General features: G+C 42.0%; 1 protein-coding gene across 2 annotated transcripts in view; it reads right to left on the bottom strand.

The window, feature by feature from the left end:
• Nucleotides 1-22,084, bottom strand: part of lrfn1 (leucine rich repeat and fibronectin type III domain containing 1) — a 199,911-nt gene that overhangs the window by 102,736 nt on the left and 75,091 nt on the right. Inside the window, exon 1 of one of the 2 annotated variants that reach the window (XM_047595002.1) lies at nucleotides 9,700-10,884. The exons of the other annotated variant lie outside the window; for it this stretch is intronic. The gene's annotated coding sequence lies outside the window, so the exon portion shown is untranslated. Of the gene's footprint in view, nucleotides 1-9,699; nucleotides 10,885-22,084 lie in introns of those variants that run through there. 2 annotated transcript variants of the gene reach the window in all.

Raw genomic sequence — 22,084 nt, 5'->3', positions numbered from 1 at the left:
TGCAAACAAATACAAAGTCCAAAAGCTGGAGTGTCACAAGGTCACATGGTCAGTGTCATTTACTTCTCCTGTCTTCTGTCATTTGGTAATCCACTTAATCTCTTGTTGATGCACAAGGACGTTGGTAGTCCATCAAAAGGAAACCCCTGTTAACTAATTTATCTTGGTAAGAATCGTGTTCAATTAAGCAGTTTAAACGTACACCAGTATAAGTAAAAATACTGACTCTAGAAAAAATAAAAAATAATAACTTTGCACTCTCATTGAATATTTTTCATTAAAATGTAGTTAAATAGATTTGTGCAGAATGAAAACCCTAAAATCAAGTCCCAATTCATTTACATTATCTGCAAGATAGGCCCCGAGTCTTCCACCGTCCATCCATTCAGGCGTCCAGGAGCAGGCTGACACATTTTATGAATGTCCTACCTCACTAATCTTTACCACCACAAATGAGGCCTTTTTAGTCAATAGACACCCAGCCCATAAAGCCTATATCGAGCCATCATCTATCTGGCCTGATGATAGATAAAGTAGTTTGTCAGAACAGTCAAATCAACTGATCGGCTGAAGCCTGTCAAAGAGGATCATCAATAACCGTAAGCAAAGATGGCCCCCGAAAGACAGAGGGAACACAGTTATTGATTTCAGGATGATAACCATTCTTTAGCAAGATTATCACTTCACATGGCTGGGTTGGTTTGTTTGCTATGTAGTATATAAATGTCGGTATCACACCACAAATCTATCATATTGTTTCACGTCTCAGTGCCACTGATGTGAAGATGATCTACAGCTGACCTTCTGGTGGCCACCGATTCCTCTGACACGAGTTTGGTTGGCATGTCTCAATGCATCCTGACAGACGGGTGCGCCGAGGGTTGAGGATGTTTTGCCGCTGCCGTGTTCCATCCAACAGTGAAATGTGAATTTGTGTAGCTTTTGTTTTGCCTGTTCACATCTCACGCGAGCCTATGTCACGCACCTGCCCCGAGTGCCGGCCCTTACAGACGATTCCCCACATCACAAAAGATTCCATCGAGGAAATGGCTACCCACCCTTCACCTGATCTGTCTTATGCAAGCATGCCGGCTCAGAGACTGTGCAGGTTAAATAAAACACTTAAATGTCCGTTGGCAGTGCCGTGGGTCAGAAATGCTCCAGAGAGAAATTTCCAATTTTAAAATAGCAGTTTATTGAGTGGATTATTACCACTGGTATGGTCAGTCCCTGTGCATATTAAGTGGTAGAAAATCCTCATTTCTTTAAAAAAAAATTCACAAATCTCACACTGCTTTTCACATTTATGGAATTTGGCAGGGCACTTCATGGTGAAGGCACTGGATCAGATGAAGACATTTGGCATCGGACCGATCATTTCATGGTTTGAGCTGAATGTAGTGTGCTCGCATTAAACGGGCGTGCTGGAATGGCAAGGCTAAATTCCTTCCCCTGAGCAGATTTCCATTTACGTAGGACTGTCACGCTTATATGGGATAGTGTCTTTATTGTAGAGAATCCAATGTGCTCACATTGTCAGCAGCAAGGCAGTTTCTTCGCAATGACTGGTAAGATTGTGCTGTTGTATTCCTACAGTAAGTGGGCCTTCCACCGGCTTTAAGGACAAGTAAACTGCAGATATTGTGCCATTATAGTCTGTTAAAGGCTCTATTTGGCTGAAGCTGCATTGTGACTTGGCAGTAGCTGCACAAAGTATAGCGTGCACTTGATCCACTTCACAAGCGGCTCGGTTCCAAAAGAAATAAAGTAAGTTTTTTGGGATGATGTCAGTGACCCACTAAATGACAGAAGGATCTCCAAAAAGGTTTTGACTGAACCCCCCCCTCCCCTTCTTCTTGAATGCATCTCCCGTTTTCAACAATGTCACTGTTCACTGCCTGGAAAATGGCATTTTAATCACATCACATTGCAGCACTGTAGACAATTTAACAATCTTACAGTTATAGTCTCAAGTTTCTCCTTGCCTTTCCCATCACTGGCAAAACCAGCCTCTGTTAATATGTACAAATTAGCTAAATAATCCAGAAAATAAGATAACACACCAGCAGCTGGTCTAAGAGATGGATCAGTAGCTAGATTATTGATTGATGCATTCAAACATACATACAGAGATTTGGAGAGAACAGAGAGAACTATAGTAAAATAAATACATATTTAAATTATAACACACTAGAACAATCAAGCCCGTGTAACCGGTCAAAAGCTGACTCCCAAATTATAGTTCGGTGGGTTGACGCTGGACTGTCGTTCAGTTCTATTGTTAATAAATGGATGGAGAATGCAATGATCAAAGGAAATGGTGAGTGATGGTAAAACAGCTGCAGAAACATCTATGTGAACCACAGGCCATTTCATTATCATAAACACTATTTTGCATACTCCCTGTACAGCTTTACCCGTGCTATTCTAAAGCAAAACGTGATGAATGTGCAGTGGCAGATTGCATCACCTCCTCCATCCATCCATCATCTAAGCAGCTAATCACACTGAGGGCCGTGCGATACAGCATCATCTGGCATTGGACGGGTCGCCTAATGCAGGTAATGTAGAGAGACAAACAAAAATTCTCATTCGCATGCAAACCTATAACCAATTTAGAATCGCCAAATCAACCAAACACACGTGTTTTTGAACCTTGGGAGAAAACTCATGCATACTTCACAGAGAAAGGTCCGACCAGAACAGAGGGCTGCTTCCAAGTATTTAACCTTGGTTGAGCTTATTAGAGGGTCGTTGTATTGAGTATGTATATTTTAGAAGGCTGTTAAGTGGGCATAACAGCTACTACTGACAGATGCGTGTGAATGTGCAGTGCTTGTGCACCGACTCAATTATATATATACAATGACCTTCTCACCCTCACGGTTTAGTTTCTATAACATCCTCAAACTCGGGTCTTCTACCAGAAGCCTGGGAGTTTGAGAGTTCTTTTGAGGGCTCTGCGTGGTATCTTAGCTGTAGCGTATAAATTATGTTATGCTAATGTATGCTACGCTCAGCGTGGTCACCCAACATATGCATGACCATTTCATGCTCAACAGGCTTCATACGACCTACTTAACAGCCGGTCAGCCTGCAGTCGCATTAGAGTGACTGTGCACATTCAGAACATACAAAAATCCTGAAGCAGGGTCACGGAAATTAAGCATTCTGCAAATTAACTCACTGTTGGAAACATTACAGCAGCACAAGCTCTTGTAATTAACAGCTGAACTCGAGCAGACAATCTGGAAGCCCGGATAGAAACATCCAATAAATGTTGATCTGAGGGATAGATTTCCTGAGCCAGATTTCGAGCTCAGCATCAGCAAGAAACTCTCCCCGCTTAAATGTCCTTCTGCTCACATGCTGTATGTGAGACGATGTGCTGATCAAGGTGTTATATTGCTTACTTAAAGAAAAATACAGCCAAATAAATAGAGCAGCACACCACACCGCACAAACTCTTCCTAAAGAGACTTACTTTTCAACAATCTTAACATTCTTTTTTTGTTTGTTTTTTTGGAAATGATGCAAGTAATGTTGTTTTCAACATAATTATTTCATTGACAGCCAACATGAGGGACATATTCTACATGCACTGCTCTCAGAAAACACAGATCAATAATCATGAGCGCTGCATTCCCATCCAGCTGCACCTTTTATCTATCCTAGGGAAAATGCACTCAGTATTTCAGAGCTGTGAGGCATTCTAAGGTTTTACACCAATATAGTGTGCCACACTTTGAAATGAACCTGGTAAGTTGTTATTGTTTCCAAAAGAAAATCCAAGGCAGTGAACCATCAGTTTCCGTGTGCATATTAGACAGACATCAAATCACCCATTCACCAAAGACTGCACCAAAGTAAACTTTTTTTATGGATTTGGGCCAAATTTGAGATTATTCTGCTGCTGCCGTTTCTTTGAGGTGATATGTTTTTCATCTTGTTAAGGCTGTGCATGTTTGCGATGATTTAGTTAGACTCATATCGATGCATCCGCCGTTCTGTGAAATTCCCCCCCGGCAGACATACACAGGCTACGGAGAGATTTAGTCTTATTTCCTCTATTAATTGTGGGCAAGAATTCAGGATTGTTCATCAGAATCGGAATACTTTATTAAACCTTCAAGAAAATCTTTCAGATGTCAACATGCTCTTTGATTAGATCTCGAGATACAAGTTCTTTATTAAAACACAGAGAAGACTAAAATGATAGGATTTCTGACTGTGGCTGCACAACATCAAATGGCATAAAGTGATGCACAGCTGTCATGGAACAACATGCATCAATACTTTGAAAAAATAACTAGGTTAAAACATGAACACTTGCGAGTTAATGTTCACAGACTTCTTGTTTTTGTGCAGAGGCGATGGATTATGCATGTGTCTCTCTATTAAAGCCTGAACCGAGAAAACAGAGTGTGAAGGTTGAGGCTCCTTACTTACTATTCAGTTCACTAGAATACTTAATGCTCCTGTAGTCTGGCCGCCTTTAATAGGCAGCACAGTCAGATATCTCCAATGAGGCTGTTGCAGTCTGATGAAGAGCACGTCGTACGACTTTCTGACAAACAAATCAATGGATAGGGACGGAACGATCTCTCATCACAGTGGCATATTCAGTGGGAGTAATTTGTGGGGGCATTATCTTTTTCCTAATGCCTCAGACAAGACTGAATAGTGCATTAAATGCACTGCATTTTGTCCAATGCTTCTTAGTTCAGAGGAGAAAGTCTTAATAGGACTAGTAAGACCTGTGGTCGTAAGCGCTCTCCAATAATATATTGTTCTTATGCATTATTTAATGGGACGGTGGGTAAGATAGTGTTTGTGCACATTTCAGATTCCATGTGAGAGCATGAAGGCCTCTTAATTGGCCTTCTCGAGAGGCCAAAGGGAAATGCTGTTCTAGTAGAAGTTATTGATCAGAATGACCAGATGCAGCAGCTGAAAGCATGATCTAAATCAATGTCACCTTCAGGTAAGCAGCGGAAAACGAGAAGCGGGCATTTAAGGCATCTGTTTGGGAGTCGGCTATGATACTGCACTCATCCTTTGTGTTTTGTGTACAACATGATAGCGTATCACTTTATTTAAATGGCCGTATAAAGGCTCTGACACACGGTGTCAGGAGCAATGGTTAAAGACTTCCACGGTGGCAGGGTGAGTGCACAACACTGTTTCTTGAGGGGGACAGATGCCACCAATAATTTTCTCACCCGAGTCAACAGAAGGAATGGCCGACTGGCTGGTAGCACGGAGTGGCTCTCATGGGTATAGAAGTGATGCTCTTCTGCTGTTTAAATGCCATGTGCTTCGCAGCAGGTTCCATGCTTTTCCCAGCTGAATATGCCTGTGAGGACTCCAGCTGTTCTAGACAGGTTGAATATGGTATGTTTGGATTATAACCTGCTTACAACTAGGCTCAGCTCAGCATCGCACCACATCCTGCACAGCATTCATGGAAGAATTCACTCCCTAATATGGACTTTGAGATGAATTCCTAGCCCCTCTCAAAATGACTCTCCAGGGCTCCCCTCAGTAGCCCTCCACACCTGAACACATTTGTACATGCTGGTCACACCCTCTTACTCCATTTTACATGTGACAGCAGTCATGTAGCACCAAGATGGTCAGTCTTTCACCTTTTTACATTTTTATCAGTCAGAAACAAACAACATGCCATTAGCAGCACTCCAGGCCCACATTCATGCTCCTTGACAATAAATGACAGTTTTCCTTATTCAGATATACTGCTCAGACGTGAGAGTGTAAAAGCCTCAGAGATAAAAAGGAATCATTATTTCCAAAGGTTACCGAGTCAGAATACGAATGTCTGTAGGAATACGGTCTACCTACTCCGGTTAAAGCACCTCTGAATCATATTTTTGGGAAGTCCTCCAGAGTTTTCTGCTGCTCAGCTTTTACTGATTTTCGTTCAACCGACATTCAATTGACTGCAAGATATTTATGGCAACATAAGCAACAGAGAAAGTCACTTAGGGTAAATAATGCAATTCATTCATCCATTTTCAACACTGCTTGTCCTACTCACAGTAACAGGATGCAGCAGCCTATCCCGGCATGCACCGGGCGAGAGAGGCAAGGTGCACTGAGGACAGGTCAGACGTCAAAGCTAGTGAAGTCACATTCACCTTCAAGCTGGAAAAATGCAGTTTACAATCTAATTTGTTGCCTTATCTTTTCACGCGTGCACAAAAAAGCTGTGACCTTCTCGCTGTGAAGAACCATCATATCCAACATCTGCACACACACACACACACACACACACACACAAAAAGACTTTCCGGGTCTTCAACATCAAACAATTCACCGTTGACTGAAGAAGAAGAAGATGCAGTCAAAACGTATCAAATACTCAATAATCACCTGAGTAATAAACTGCTTTACTTAAGACTTAAACAATATCACTGCAGAAGCCATTTTGTGCAACCTTTACTGCTCCGACTGAAATTCATGATGCAGCAATGTTGAAAAGTGTTTCAAGCCTCTCGAGGCCTGTACGTTATTTACCTGTGTTTCCTCCAGTGTTTAGAGCCTTGAGTGCACCACCACTTTTTTTTTTTTATTCCCGCACTTTGTCACTCGCTAACCCTAAAAAAGAAAAAAAAATGGCTCCAGTTTAATTGCTTCAGTGCTTTCGTGGCTACTCCTTTGATCTTTTTGGCGAGCAGCAATTACGCCATTTCTCCAACTTTTTTTTCACGTGCATCTTGAGCACTAAATAACTTGACTTGCCTTGGGAGAAACATCCATCTCGTTCCCTTGACTGATAACAACTTAATTGGTACTTATTTTCTCCCTTCTTTACCACGTGCAGGGTCAAAAATGCACCAACTTAACAAGAGGGTGCAGTTTTTATTTAGCCACTGATAGCACTTTTTTGTGGTTTGAGTCATGGCATCCTCAGATGTTTTGTTGTTTGTCTAATAATGCAGTAATTCAGCAGTTGTCCGAGTTTCCAAGGTGAATATTCAATATCCCTTCACATGTTAAGAAAATGAAACATTTCTCTGTGCAAAAAAAAAAACTGTTTTCATAATGCTGTGTTGAACCTCTTATTTCTGCATCTCCAAATTAGCTCACAAGTTATGGACCATAATACTGCACTGCAGGAACTACTGAAGAATCATGCTTAAAGTCACACTACCATTTTAACTTTTAGCAATAACTGCTCTGAATATCAAAAAAAAAAAAAAATCATCTTCACATCAAATATGAACATTCTGAAAATGTCAAAATGTGAATGACTCACTTCAAATAGCTATTTTAAAAAGTCTTGTATAGAGAACAAACGCAGGTCTTTATATTGTCTTATGAAGGATTTTGTACTCAACAGAACACAGATCAATAGCTCGTGTTTCATTCCTGCAGTGGACGATAACCCTCTACTGGTCCCAATTTCATAATGCTAACACATGACACCGGCACCGTGAGCAGCTGCTGTAACACAATGCAACAGAATGGCAAGGCAGAGAGGCACCATTAATCTCATCCATCGGCCCGTATACAGCAACCTAGAGAGCAGAGAATGGGGGGAAAAAAAAATCTGTGCACGCACGCCATCGTAACTTTCTTTTTATGCATTACCTGCTGGGATATGAATTTGTTGTGCAGTCGTATCCCGCCCGCGTTAGCACTGCTGAACATGGAAGTGTTGGCAATAATGCGCGATAACGATAATGACCATCCTGCCTGATTTCATTAGGCAAACACGTGACAGCAAGTGCTCTGAGCTTCTGCTGTAACATCCTGCAACTCGGTGACAAGCCAAAGACGCGATCATCGCCGCTTAGTGCAACACATACAAGAAAAGGACATCTAAATACATAAGAGCCCCACTGCACACACTGCTAATTCAAATTACAAATCCAATAAGGCTCAAGGGTATCAAGCCTCCTAAGAAGAAACCTCATTAACCTCTGTTTTTAGAAGTCTTTTCAAGTCCCCCATGTTAAAACCTGCACGATGCACAGTTTTAACCCAACATAATTTCAATTTGCTCTATTCGCTCAGCCTGTCAAAAACACACGGTGGAACCAGCACTTAAAACACTTAACAGTAACATTGAGCCAAGTCCCCGAGTCTGCTTCCTGCGCTTGTTTTTAACCATAAGCGTCTAATATGATAAATACAGTTTGAGATGTTATTATTCTCAGACATCCATCACAATATGAAAAAATGCCAAGGCCTCATGGCAACTGTCATCTTTCATTTTACTGTAGACATTCGCAGACAGCCAAGAGGTGGGGTAATCTGCCACGCAGGAACATATATGAATCACTAATGCTAAAGGACCGTGCATACAGTAGATGCAGCTGGTAAATGCACCGTTTTCCAGTGGCAATACACACTGCAGTAACGCTGATGAAGCCACACAGCTGGCCAGTGCCTTGGTCCTTCCCAGGGGACGTCTCTGAAGGTATTGTGCAGATAAAGCAGAGCTATATGAAGGATGTTCACTTGACTTTAGTGTAAGATACTGACATATAACCCCGCCTCAGTCTAATAGATTTACAACCTATACCTCCACGCAGCCACCCTGGACCCTCTTCTCCTGTCTGCCGTTGCTGATTTCCTCTGAGTGATGAACGCGTATTTTCCGGAGAGCAGACACTGACCTCTCAAGGGGTGTAACAAACTTCCCACAAATGCAGAGTTGAAGCTAAGGAGCGTGAGCTTATTGGGTGACTGGGAAATGATTTGAAAGAGTAAAGATTCCACCTGCTAACGTAACGGCAAAGCGTTCTTTCACAGCGCCCATGAGATCATTACCATGCTGGATCAGTGTTTCTGTAACCCTTTATCATCTCTAAACCTTCTTAGCCGGCTGTTTAAAACAAAAGATCATGTGCAGCTTGTATATACAGTGCAGTGTACCCATCTTGCTGAGGAGACTACTCAACATGAAATGAAAAATAAGCATATAGTACAGCTTTTAAACTTAGAAGTTATCATTAACAAGTTTTTCCTCATCAATCAGGCTCCATGACTCCGCAGCTAAACCGTCCACTCTCTGAGAAATCAGTGCAATCTGCCCTGACTAGAAGGAGCTCAGCTGCCACCGCTGCTAATTGATATGAAAAAGTCTCCGGTCTCTGCGTCGTGCTGATGCAGACACGCCCGGGCCGTTTCCCAAATGCGCTTCTGTCTGTGGGAATTCAACTCATGTGTCACTGTTAAACAGTCTTCATTGCACAGGTAGGAGCCACGGCCCAGCATGCACCATGACACGACTGTTTCGGGGCCCAGCACGTTCCCTGTAACAGATTGTGTAACAGCACTAATACCAACTACTCCGCCATGTGAGGGGCTGTATATCTTAAGGAACCTGGACACATCTCTGCTAGACGGGCATCATATCCAGCAGACTAGTGTGGATGGCTGCCTTTAAAGTGGCGAGTTGCACATTATGCAAGCAAGACAGATATAAATATGCACAGTACATTGCTGCACAGATAGATAGATAGATAGATAGATAGATAGATAGATAGATAGATAGATAGATAGATAGATAGATAGGAAGCTGCGATTCTATGTTTAGTTTGCACAACATATGCGCACATCTTAGATCTGAAAACATTTCACTCGTAATAGAGACATGCATTTCACCCACACATGTGTCAAAGCTGCCCAAGTCCATTCCACGTTTCTTACCAAGTCTAGGACACTTACCAAAAGTAGGACTAATATAGAAGACGCCAAAGGGATGTTGCACATAATTTAGACGTCCACACTCTTGTCTCACTGGATAAATTCACAGCGGATCTCAGACGGAGACGAGAGTTCATTTATTCCAAATTAACGCGTAAAAGCCTTCTTGTTAGGCTGGTCAGGGATCTGCTGGAGAGAAGAGAGAAAAAAAAATCCCAGGGACGTGACGAGCGACAATCTGCCGCTCAAGTGTCTTCAACAAGAAGACAGTGGGGTACCTTCCAGTTACCTGCGTCGGGGTAAAACCCCACCTAAAATCCCAGAACGATCCGAGGCTTCAAGGCGAAAATTTATAAAGCTGAAATCCACCCCCCCGAAATCCGAAAGCCCGGGCTTGAGTCCGAGACTTGAGTCCGAGTGGTCTTCGAATGGGTTTAAAGCTACGGTACGCGGTCGTATCAAGTCCACCCTCAGCGTGTGGGTTTGTAACGCACAAACACGGCGGATTAGATCCCCGGTAAATCTCACGGCTGTTACGAATCGCAGCTGAGGTGGTGTCAGGATGGAGAGCTGCAGTCCGGAGCTCCCTTTGAAGCGCTGGGTTGCGCTCCCGGAGAAGCGTCAGACGGTTGAAGGTTGGCGTCAAATTCAGGCTTCAAGTCCATCAAAAAAAAAGAGAGAGAGAGAGAGAAAAAAAAAGAAAAAGAAAAGAAAGAAAGAAACGCGAAGGTCGAAAACTCTCCTTTAATTACAGGCGCACATCGCAGTCATCACGCCTGTTAAGCTGCCATTTGTTTGCCTCCACTGTAGCCGCTTGTTGTCACAACTTCCCCTGTCTGAAGCGCAATGAAGGAATCCCACCCATGCACTGATCGCGTGTTTCTTTCTTTCTCTCTCCTATAATACTGTGCGTGCCCATGCGAGCAATTAGTTTTATATATATGGAGAGAGATATGTACACGACTTGGTCCGTCCGCTCCTTCAACAAAGCAATGCGGTCGATTTCTCCGTGCGGGATGTGGCAGGAAAATATAACGCTGTGTCCCAGAGAACAGAGCAGGCAACCCTTTTTCTTTTTTTTCTTTTCCTTGCAAATGCGCCTCTACTCCTCATGCAGGCGTCCACCTGCGTAACGGGAGCCGGGTATGAAGGAATACATGTTGCCACGCCATGATGTCTGGAGCAGAGCAGAGCCAAGTGGCCAGCGGACAAATTCTTGGTATCAGGGGAAACGACTGACACCTTTCATGGATAGTGCAGCATTGCAGCAATGTGATGTCATTTAGGGCTGCATTTAACGGAAATACTCTCCAAAGTGAGGGTTTCTTTTTTTTTCTGAAGAGGAGAAGGAAATGTTTTAATCATGAAGGTGGATTAATACAGAGAGGAGAGGGGGTGCTGTGGGCTGTTTGTGATACTCTGGGATGGGTCCAGCACAACAAGATACTGCAACAGTGGACAGGGAGGGAGGGAGGAGAGGGAGGGAGTAGATGGAAGGGGTGTTGGGTCATTGCTGCACTTTAAAAATCACAGTCATGCATCTATAGGCGGTGGATATGCTCCCTGCTTTAGCCTCTAATGAATACCCCTTTATTTCTTTATCTTTTATCCTCTTTAATCTTGATTCATAATAAACAGGAGCAGGGATACTTTGACCACCCACATGGCTCAGACAGCACCTTGTGCTTTGTGTTCCTTTGGGACGCACACTCCTCTTAGCCCAGAACACAAAATGAGATCTCAAGCCTATGGGAAAATGAATAAATCGATAAACATGAATACCCTACTGCCAGAGAAACAAAAACAATGCTTAATCCTTTCGAAGTTGCCAAAGAAAGAACCTCTTCTCCACCATAACGCCAGTGTTCGCAAACATGTTTTGAACGTCCTTTTCTGTGCACATTCATCCCCAAGTGAACTGTCTGCTTGCGCAGAGGCAACGGGACATGTGATGAGAAAGGGAATTCTGGTTTGCTTGACAAATCCCATCAAATCCCACTGATTTGGCTGCAGGAGCATCACACATACTGAACAGACCGGCTTTGTGTGTACACCAAATGGTGGATATTGAGGACCGGAGATGTGCCGGAGCTCAGAATGCGGACTTACAAATTCACCTTTAAAATACAGCAGATTTAAATGTCTTCTGTCAGCTAAATTAATAGGCCATAAAAAGTACCTCAGCTCATGAGAAAATTTAAGACACAGCGAAAGTATCAGACATAACAGGTCCCAAATGTGAGACTATAAAAAAGTAGAAATGATAAGAAATAAAACTACCATAGATAGCAAAGTTCATTTTCATAGAGACATTAATGCACTGAAAAGGAACATTAGAAGAACATTAAGGCTTTATAGCAGTATGTCTTTATCTTAGTCATTCTCTTGCAATAAATACATCCTCTTTTTGTTTCACATCATCTTTGTTTTGCTAGTGTAACATGACAGGTGTCATAGTTATCTGATGCACGGGCGGTTCTACAAGAGCAGCAGTCTGTTGTAATTAAAGGGCAGTTCAGAATGGGTGGGGCACCTCCTGGGCATTTTAGATGGATTAGCAAGATGTGGCTAACTCTCTTCGGGAGCCACACGCACTGGCAAACAGCGCTCCCTCTGTCAAAGGGCAATATTTCTCAAAATACACATCAAAGCAGACCTACTTAAGTGTAACTCAACAACTATTTACTGCACAGTTCTCTTTAAAAAGGCTGGAACCATGTGAAGTTACACTCAAATGCATCCTGAAAGTAGTTTTGCGCCTTCTGAACAGATGCCAATCCTTCAAAATATGATTGTGCCGCAGGACGTGCTGCAGAATTTAAGTTTCATTATGTGATTGCTGCGATCTGAATGGGAGTGTGTGTTCATGAGGCGGGTGAGCAGCATGAGATACATGCAGCGAATACTGATGGAAATTGAAAAAGAGCCACGGAGGAAGCCAATCTGCTATTTATATCAGGCAGCACTCTGTGGGGCAAAGCTCCCTCTCACAGTAATGCACTCTAAAAGTGATTGATTAGTATGTTATTGAGATATTGTCCATCTTAACGGTCTCCACTCGCCAAAGTGATGAAATTACTGCACACTGGTCTTTGAAAGGATAATAGCAGATTAGGTCAGTGTGATCCCGGTCCATCCACTCAAATCGGGAAAACTTGCCTTCCCTAAAATGCAAAAGGTGAGAGAGGGGGTCTCACCTCCCGTATACACCACCCGGCCACTAACACCCTCAGAGCGTGTGTTTAATGACCTGGAACGTATTACATATTGAGGTTGCTCTGTTTAGCTTCAAGAAAGCAGGCTTCGTACTTTATGTCCACATCACTAAATGTCATTTTTGACACGACACAGTTGCCCGTGTCGCCGTTTTAACAAATTGCTTGGATCAATTTCCATTAAGGACAGTAAAATTCCTAATTTCTTCTCCCCTGGTTGAGCCCAAAGGAACAATAATGTGACTCTCCAACAGTTCAGCCGGTCAATGAAAGCTGGTAGTGTTTGTGTAACCTTGAACTGGGATTAGAATTCGTGCAGTGGCAATAAAATGTCAGTGCATACAGCTCTTTGTGACAGATTAGAGCTGTCCTCTTTAAACAGAAACAACCTGAACATTCGCTCAAAAAATCCCATTTATGTGCTGTAAAAACATGTTCTCATCATACAATGCAGCGAAGACGTGAGACAGTCCTTAATTGGCTCAAGAGCATTTTTTTTTTTTAACAAGGTAAAATCCGGCATCCGCAGGAGGCCTCTGATGCAGCAGAGGTCAGCCTGTGTGTGGTACATACTGTATACATATATGCATGTAGAGCTCTCTGTGCTGCTTTCATTTATTCAAGCATGCTTGTCTTCAGATCTGTGTGGAACAATGCTCATCTTGAGGGTTACAATAAAATGATTTGTACCGTCTATATCATATGGAATATGTATGGCAGACATCCCTCCTGCAATTGCTGTTGGTTCTGCTTGAATAATGGGTTGCTTTTATTATTATGTTACCCGACTCACAAAGACACAAATGTTATACATTATTCCACTTCTATTAGTTACCCATGGCAATGGTGCCATCATGCCTGCATGTTTAATTCACATACGTATGTCAGCCGTGGCCTGTCCTTCTCTAAACAAAACAAGTACTACTTAGCTGCTTTAAGGACTCTTCAGTATACCCTAGTGTGGTACACCTTAAAGACAGACAGCGACCATCTGGGGAAGTGTGAGACACAGTTCACTCACAAGCCCTGAGTTTGTGTTTCCAGCCAAAATGAATACTGCCGCTCTTTAGCAACAAAGACAAAAGCTTTAAGAGTCAACATGAATGTGTCGGGGCCGCAAAAACAGTCATCACTGTCACAAGATAATGTCTAGTATATGAAAAACAACATCTTGAGTTAAAACTTGCAAAAAGGAAAGCTCCAAGAGGTCTCCCTCTTTTTTCTTTTTTTTGTTGGTAATGAAGTTTAAATCACATCCTTCTGGACAAAAATACACAGTTTCAATGGCAAAAAAAAAAAAAAAAAAAAAAAACAGACATGAGATGTCTGGCCTCTTTAAAGCGGCTTTCTACATGATTTTTGACACCCTCTCTTTTAATGGAGCTGCTGCACTCAGTGGTTCAGTATTTCAAAGAGCACTCTGTTTCACTTTCCATGAGGGCATGAAATCATCCATCACAGCTGTTGTTTTACAGTTAATGAATCTCTGCATGCCTGCAGTCCTCGAAATGTTTTCTGTGTTCCTTGTATATGGTCAATTAGGGCTATAGGCATTTCGGATGTTGACTGAATATGTTTATGGTTGACTGCAAATTACCACGTAACCCTGATGGAGGCTCAGACTGTGGGTTTTTGGCATTAAAGCTTTGCCTGTTGTTCTTCAAGAGCAGCTGGAACGTTTCATTCCTTTGGATTCATTTGATCTTCACCTTTTTTTACTCTTTGAACATAAGGATACATGTCAGATCTCTGGCTGTTGAGTGCAAGCAAGGACCTGTGAAAGTCAGTTAAATATTAGTCACGAAATTCAACGATTTTAAACTTAGAAATCCACACTGTGGACTGTGACTGGCAACATTATGAATCATTTTTGTGTATCAATCCGTACCTCTTAGGTGTTTTATTATCTTTTGACATGTAAATTTCAAGATTCAACCAAGTTATTATGCATTCTTTTTTTCTCATTAGTTTTAAATAATATTGTCATGATGCTTTTATGTAAAATAATATTCATGAGCATTTTCTGGCCACTTGGGGGTGGCAGAACAAGATGCAGACATAATGTTGATATAGTAGCCATTTTAATTGTGTCATTTAACATTGTTGTGTTGGTTGGTTCATATATGCTATGTACAGTTCAAACACTGAACTGAGCACAAACACGCTTAAATTAGAGTAGTTTAATCAGCTGGACTTAAAATCCAGACAGCTTTAAATTGAGGACTTGAGAAAAAAAAAAGTTGTCATCCTTAAACTTTGCCTGTGAATACATCAAATTAAAAATTAAAATCGTGCGATATACACCTATGAGCCGCAACATTAAAACCACTGACAGGAGAAATAAATAGCATTGACCATGTTGTGACAATTCAGTGTTAAGCTGGGAAACTTTTGGACCTGACACCTGCCTAGACCAACAATGACCCTCCATGATGGCAGCAGCCATCCCCAGCAGGATGCAGCCTGACACAGACACAGACACACAAAAACGGTTTACTCAAAAAGACAAAACAAAAAGAAAAGAAAAACAGCACAAAGTGTTGACCTGGCCTCCAAATTCACTCAGTCCCAAACTGAGTGATGATCCACACTGACCCCTCTCTTCAACCCATAGGACCCAAAGCCCCCCCACTAACAACTTTGTGTTTTGCCAGACACCACAGGACACCTCCTTAGGCCCATGTCCATTCTCTGATCAGTTTTGTAGAGGCACACGGGAGATCGATACTAAACCAAAAAGGCAGTCATAATGTTCTGCCTGATCGGTGTAAATTATATAACTCTGACTCTGGTATTTTGTGGTAAACCACCAAATTAACATAAAATAAAGTCAGCATCCAGACGTTTGTGCACCTAACTGTATTATTCTTTTATAGCTATTGATTTTTTGTTGAATTTGCATCGACTGCATGTACCTTGGCACTGGTTCCCCCTCATGCATTCTGAGGGTTTAAATACAATAATAATCAGAAGAAAAATAATTTCAGAGTTCTCATGTTAGCCGCTTGGTTTCCGCAGGCTCTTTAGACTCCAAAGCTGCTAATGGATCTCCTCTGGTCACAGGCTAGTTGCTTGCTCTGCCAAACTTTGCTGTGCAGACATGGTATAATGAGGGAAACTTCCTTTTTTTTCCAAAACACGCTGCTCCCTGCTTAACCACAAAATTAAAGTGGCTTGATGTGGAACCAAAACGACGAGCTGAAAAATGTTAAAATGCCCACTAAACTGAGAGAGACTATAGAGAGGCAATAATTCTCAGTTGGGTTCATATTACTCATACTAATCTGATTCACAGTAAAATATTGGTTATTGCAGCTCATAAATGCCAACACTGCACTAGTTTAAATAAAACAAATTTGCTGAACTCTTTGCTGAACTTGTGACGGATCACTCAGGTGTTTCTGAACTCTGATACACACGGTATATCAGACTTTAACTGCACTTCAGAGGAAAGCTTTTTGAGAGAGAGATTACTGAGTTCAACTGAGCATTTCTATCAAGAACCTGTAATATTTGTTCTGCATATAGATCCTGCACCCCAAGATCACAGTGCACGCCAAGTAGAGGTGACCACGGTTTTAACCGCGGCCCCTGATGGAGTCTCCACAGTCCTGCCGGGAGCAATTTCAAACCCCATATTTCTCGCGGTGTTTGTTTATGCATTCAAACTAAATTACAGAAATCCAGCAGCAGGTATGCAGCACAACATTTACTCATTTGATTCTCTCGATGTATGTTTTTTTTCTCAGACAATCTGTTTTTGTATTATGTTCTAATTTTGTCACAAATTGATCCAAAGTGATTTTGACTGTGAGGTGTGAAGACAAAAAGTAGTTGAATTGCTATCTCAGGAAGAAGAGGAAGAAAAAAAAACTCAGCAGCAGATTTTTCAAGGTGCCATGGCAACAGAGCATTCAAAGAATTTTGATGAGAACAGCAGGCAAAGAGAGGCTGATTACAAGGGAGACAATTTGTTACTCCAATTGCAAGTGCAACAAAGTCTGATTGCACGCACACACAAGCTTAGTGTGATATCCTTTATCTGGACAACAGTGCAAAAACAATGCTTTTCTGTCCCATCCTGACCCTTAAGTCAGGGGATGAGTGAAAGCGTCTGCAGCGTCTTGGCATGGAGATGAACGGCTCAGTCCAGAGCTCCGCATAGCCGGAGAGTTTTATTTACTTTATTTTATTTATTTATTTATTTTTTTTACTGAAAGAAAATTCCATTTCAAATCACAGAAGAGGAAGTGGTAATCAACACAGCGCTCCAGCTGTCTATCTTTGGAAGCTATTCTCACTCCCCCAATCTCACCCTCCAGTGCTCGGCAAACAGACCACCGTCCTGACAAACATAATCACTCACAAGCACAGATTCAGAGAGCATCTGTCAGTGGGAAATAATCTGGGAAGAAAAAAAACTCAACTGAACACCTTTTTTTTTTTTTTTTTTTTTGATGAATACACAACCCTGAACTACACATTATTCAGTGATGACTGTTCTGGTAAAAAAGGCCACGTCATTGGGAAAGCTCCGCGTAGACACGACATTCACAAATACTTGAAGACTTGATTTTACAAGTACCAAACTCAAAATGAATCATTGATGCCATATGGGATGAATGAATATTTATATCGGATGTTTGCACGAAAAATTTGGTTTGAGATAAAGATTTAATGTAATTTAAGTTCTCGACTGAAAACCCTTATAGTCACATTCTGGACCTTATGCGAGTTCATTTAATGCTTTTTTCTTTGTTAACAGGAATATGCAACTGATATTTATTGGTATTTTAGAAATATACATAGAAATATGTACATAGTCTCAGAACTTTATTAATGTCCGTCTGTTAATTAGGTTTTATAAGATATTATCAGAAACTCAAATATGGCACTGTAATTGCCGCTAAGAAGTTGCAGGGTATATCAAGGTCTGTGCTGAATGGCAGGAAAGACATACTAAAGAAATAAGTCACGCAGCTGACCGTTGTGTCTTTGTTGCAAGAGCTATAGTTGCTGCCAATGTAGAGTCTAACATATGTCTGAAACATTCTAGCTTTTTTTTCTCTCTCTCTGTAAATTAACAAGTAATCTCATCAAAATGCCGGCGTACAAACAAACCGAGCCCCCGTGCGGATGAACCAAGCTTAAGAGTCAGTGAGAGGACACCTGAGTAGATGGATCTGGAGGCCGTCACTGTGTGAGTTTGCATAGGCAAGTTTCAAGGTTCCACACTATGGTTTTGTGCTGCAGATAGATGAGTGTTAAGGCTCAGTGGGTGGATGCAATAGAGGCTACCAAGGTTGAGATAAAAGGAGGATGCCAGCTAACACACAGAGCGTGGTTGGCGGTAAACTAAAGGCCCTACCTGAGCACAGCAGCACCACAGAGAGACCCTCATCCCTTCATCGCAGGCTGACTCTGATAGAGTGTGTTATCAGCGCAAGCAGGCAAGCTAAATCACTGGTGGAGTAAAGGTTAAAACTACTGGTCTGTTACTTTGCCCGCAGTGTCAGACAGGTGAATGTCAAAGTTGCCTGAATCACAGGGGAAGACTGTGGGGCAGAGGGGTGAGCCAGCCCTCAGGTCAGGCTCTGATTTATGCATTACTTGTGGTTAATGGTGCAACACTATATTAAACTGAGCCGTTCGATGATGACCAATATGTCATCTGCAGAGACCAACATGTTTGTTTATGCTTTTACACTCGGAATTGTGAATACGGCTGGAGAGGTTCAAGCAGAGGTCCAGTCCTTAGAGCCCGATGTCTGATTCACTTACATACTACCTACACTGGCCACATCACGGTGCATCACATCATCTGATGCATCAAAAGGCAAATGTTTGACACATTACAGCAAACTGACAGGAGATCAAGTCCAGCTACACCATGAGGAAAAAGAAGGAGAGCAAATGCTTGTCCTCTTTTCCTAACAGCTGACATGTTGGTGTCAGGAAACACGGCAGTGGTGCATACTGATCAAGATGAGCCAGTGCTTTACACTAAGCCTACAAACAGCCTATACAGATGACCTAAGCATTTGTACCCGTGTGCTATTTTCAGTTACTTTTACTGCAACACAGAAAAGAGAGAAGACATCAGAGTAGATGGCATCTAAGGGACAGAATGAGGTTGAATTTTCCTTTCACCTTCAATGCAGAAGCATCAATCCAGCTTTACAGTCGAGACCCACTGGACACAAACATCACCACATTCACCACTTTCTAAGCTCGTCCCCGTGGGCCTCCAAATACTTGCAGGGCAGCAAAGCTTCTTTGTTAGAAAATATTCTGTAACCTGCAAATGTTTTTGACACTTTGTATGAACCAAGCTTCTTGGCCCATGTTCCTTTTACTTATTCCTTTGAAGGTTTCTCAGCAAGTCACTGTAAAGTCTTCAGACCATCAATGGTTAAGTCTTGGATCAGCTACTAGCGTACCCTGCATAGAGAAATGATGATTAAAACATAAAACAGACAGCACGTTATCTGTTAAGGACCATGCTGCAAAGATCTTCCTTACTGTGCAGATTTTTGATTGAAGCGGACGTTATGCAGCTGATGTGTAGGATTACATTTTCACCATCATTCTAGTATATTTTTCCAATGAATGTGCTCTTTTAAGGAACAACATTTGCCAACTTCTACTGTGTTTTCTTAGTGGCCTCAGTGGAGACATAAAATTATAAATACACAGTGTCCTGTTTCTATCTGGCACTTAAAGTGGATCTGGGACTTGGCTATAATTGACACTTTGCTGGACTCCATTAGTACAGTGTGTCCAGCAGGGATGCAGCCGTATCAGGGTTCCCCCATAAAAAAAGAAAAAAGCTTTCAACATTGAAACTCTTGTTTAATATTACTGGTATCCAGCTCACTCTTCTTCCTCACAGGACACGCTTTTGTTTGGCACCTTGCAAGGTATGCAGAATAGTTTCAGAGCAGCTGTTGAGACTCTATAGTTGTCGTTTTACATTGGGACTACTGAGTGCGGAGACTGCAGTGACTCCACCTCTCTCTGTTCCACACTGACAGTTCTTTATCCATAAATCCCTCAGTCGGACAATAGCGCTTCGGGTTAAACAGCTGTTGTTGCTCTTTCCACAGAGGAGTCAAGTGTGTACACAGGAAGAGGGAGAGGGAGAGTCAAGCCTTGGGCACCTGCCGCTCTGCAACTTCAATAGATAACACTAAGTAAGCCCAGAGATTTCAACCCCAAAGCTGCTTTCCTTCCGTTCTTCCCTGCCACTGTCATTTTAACCAGACTTGTGATAGAGCCCGTTTGCTGTGATACCCCATTAATTTCCCCAGGGGCTGATCATTCAATATTCAATACCTAGTGTTATGCAGCAGCAACTGTGAATCAAGCTACCGAGGCTGCTTTCCCTGACCAATATCGTCGGAGCTCAAAACAGTCTCTGTGAGACAAATAACCTTGTTTGGAAAGATTCTCTTGCAGACACTTTCACTGCAGTTGGTGTTACATGCAAAATAAGCCTGGTCTACAGAATATACACTGGCAAAAAATGTAAAGTGACTGCATTACTGGGTAAAATACAGCCAGGCTGTGATCCATATTAATGCGCTGATCTTTCTCGGTGCATATGTTCATAATGCACAAAATGTCCTTTAAAAACACAGTGTTGCAGATCTTAAAATCATGTAAGAAAAACAGATAAGGCATCTTAACAGAAGACGCTCAGTTTCACTCACAGATTACAGTGACAGATTAGAGTTACGTTCAGTAAGAGATACTCACCAGACTGCAGATTTGGGGAAAAAAAGAGTGAATAGCAGTTAGGACCCATGGTTGTTAGTGCTTTTACAGTATACATTCAGTGGTAAAGGGTGCCTGTGTGAAGCATGAGGGGGAAGATCAATTGGTGTCTAATCCTGTTTCGGTTTGACTGCATAGGGACTCTTTTGAGCAATTAACTCTGCCAACGATGGTAGAGACACTGTGAAATCTGTTTACACGCCATGACAGTGTTGTATCGGTTGTAAACGTTATGAAAAGCGTTGATAGGGGAAAATGAAAGCTACGTGTGATTTGATAGCCCTAAACGTTTAGCTGACAAAGTGAAGAAGGGCAACAAGCCAAAACTGCCGTTAATGTACAACTCAGCTTTTGAGGGAAATGTGATCTCTGTGTGGCATGTTATTTTTCCCAGCTGACCAAATGCTGTGTCCTTGGTATTCATAGGTGGATGGTGGGTGTATCAGCACAGCTGCTTTAATACGACCATTACGTTACATGGGTTATTTGTCTGTGCTGCTTCTGCAAATTCCACAAAACAACATCTGTTTCTGTTGAGATGACAAATCCCTTTAGGAAATAGGAGTCACGTGTGTCTGCAGCAAAGTAGGAAATAGTGATGTAGACAAAGTAGTAGTGTTTGGAACAACTATAAGAAAAACAACGCCGGGTTCAGACAAGAGGCAGAAGCACTGTGAAATGTCAATTATGGCGTAAGCTTTAGCCTGGATATTGTCTCCAGATGTGCATTTCTCTGTTCCTTTGCCTTTTGTACAACTTTGAAACAACCTCCTAAAGGTATAAGGGAAAACAAAATCCAAACCTACATGGCCCTGTGTGGATAAAGTGCCCCCCTAAACCTAATAACTGCTTGGGGCACTATTAGCGGTAACTACTGCAAACAAGCGTTTGTGATAACTTGCAGTGAGTCTTTTACAGCACTGTGGAGGAATTTGGGTGCACTCATCTTTGCAGAATTGTTGTAATTCAGTCACATAGGAGGGGTTTTGAACATAAACCACATTTTTATTTATCTTTATTTTGTTTTTCTCTGGCCATTCAGAGGTGGACCTGCGGGTGCGTTTTTGATCATTGTCCTGCTGCAGAACCCAAGTTGGCTAAGCTTGAAGTTATGAACAGATATCAGACATTCTTCTTCAGGATTTTTTGGTAGACAACTGAATTCACGGTTCCATTTATCATAAAAGTCTTCCAGGTCTTGAAGCAGCAAAACAGCCCCAGACCATCACACTACCACCATGGTATGATGTTCTTTGCCTGCAATGCGGTGTTACTTTTACGCCAGATACAAGGTCAAATACACCTTCCAAAAGTTCAACTTTTGTCTTTTGAAAATACAGAGTATTTTCCCAAAAGTCTTGGGGATCATCAAGATGTTTTCTGCCAAAGCTGAGATGAGTCTTTATTTTCTTTTA

Source organism: Mugil cephalus, chromosome 9, assembly GCF_022458985.1.
Source record: "Mugil cephalus isolate CIBA_MC_2020 chromosome 9, CIBA_Mcephalus_1.1, whole genome shotgun sequence".
Lineage (NCBI taxonomy): Eukaryota > Metazoa > Chordata > Actinopteri > Mugiliformes > Mugilidae > Mugil > Mugil cephalus.
The sequence above is the reverse complement of the archived record's forward strand: the minus strand, read 5'-3'. Positions and strand labels throughout refer to the sequence as shown.